The sequence below is a fragment of the Monodelphis domestica genome, chromosome 2 (assembly GCF_027887165.1).
Source record: "Monodelphis domestica isolate mMonDom1 chromosome 2, mMonDom1.pri, whole genome shotgun sequence".
Taxonomy (NCBI): domain Eukaryota; kingdom Metazoa; phylum Chordata; class Mammalia; order Didelphimorphia; family Didelphidae; genus Monodelphis; species Monodelphis domestica.
Window position 1 is genome coordinate 106,714,043 of NC_077228.1, and position 1,714 is coordinate 106,715,756.

Here is a 1,714-nt window from a genome sequence, read left to right on the forward strand (position 1 = left end):
AGAAATAATATTAATTTTTTTTAATATGGAAAGAACTATCTATATGAAATGAGTAAAAAAAGAGAACATTATATATAGCAAATATAGCTACAGATTTAATATTTGAAGGATAACTTGTGGATATTCCCCCCCAGAGGATGAATGAATGAATGACATAATCTATATATACATATCTGTTTGCCAGATGATGCCTTCTTTATTTAGTCACTTCATGGGTTCCTGCCTCAGTTTCCTCATTTGAAAAATTGGAATAATAGTAGCACCTACCTTCTGGGGAATATTATAAGAATCAAATGAGTTAATACTTGTAAAGTACTTTGGAAACCTTAAAACACTATGTATGGAAGAAAACTTTTATATATAGTATAAATATAGTTAATTGAACTAGGACTCAGATCTTCCTAACTCTAGGACCAGGATGAACTTGACCTCTAAAGTCCCTTCCAGTTCTAAATCTGTTCTGTATGTAAATTATTCTTTTCTCTCCTAGTGTGTTCCTCATAATATTTAACATTTTTTTCAATTGTATCATTTATCTAGTGTCCATACCACCTCCAGAAAGTCTTTCTTGATATCTATCTTTAGTAAGGAAAATGTTCTTTCCTCAGACTTTTCATAGTGCAAGGTATTTTTTAATAGTTTTAAGTTGCACTAAGCCTTTGGGGACCCTTTTGTATTTTATATCTCTCATATAAAATATTTTTATAATACATGATAAATATTAGTTATTTGTTCCCTCTTTAGTCTATAAGTCTCATATGAATAAAAACTATGCTGTGTTTAAACTGTGTCTCACTAAGCAACTAGTAGTTGGAATTTTGGCCTAAATTTGTTGGTACATAGTTGGCAGTTATTTGTTGGTTGATTGTTTGGATCTGGGGAAAGGTCTCTAGTGCCAAGACGACAAGTTCTGGGCCAAGAACAAGTTCTGTTCTGGGCCACTTTTTTGAAAAAATAAAATAAGTAAGTTACTGCAGACATGGAAATACTTCTCACCAAAACTGCAGCTGAAACAAAACTGGAAGGGACAGCAAATATGATTGGCAACAAGACTCAAAATCAAGATGATATTTATCCCTAATTAAATTTCAAGTCCTAAATTTCGGTTGAAAAAAATCAATTGTACAAGTCTGCTGTGGAAGGTACCTGCTTTGGCAAGATCTCATTTGGGAAAAAGAATCTGGGCATTTGGCTGCACAAAAGTTTAATATGAACCAACAGTATATATAATGTAGCCACTAAAAAGCTAATGTAATCTTAGCCTGCTTTAATAGCAGTCCTGTCTAGTGTCCAAATCAAGGCAGATAATAGTACCATTGTCCTCTGTAGGTAAAAGAGCATTTTTAATAACTTTGAATTAGCCCTCAAAAGAATAAGTTGCCTCTACAAAGAATGAACTCCTACTGGAGATATCCAAGGAAAGATTGTCAAGGGTGCTAGAAAAGAGACCACTATATTTGTTATAGATTGTGTTAGAAAACTGCCAGATCTATCCCAACACTGACTTATTTTAATTTTTCCTTATGTAGATCTCAAAGGAAATATTCCTTCTGTATTTCCACCCTCCTATCCCCATCCCTATTGCTGCTGACCAAATCCCCGGGGAGTCTGATCTATCATATGAGGTTGGGTAGCTGTGATATTACCTCTATTTCCCTTCCCTCCCAGCTCCCATCTGAAATGCTGACCTGGTCTGTTTACATAAAATGGTACT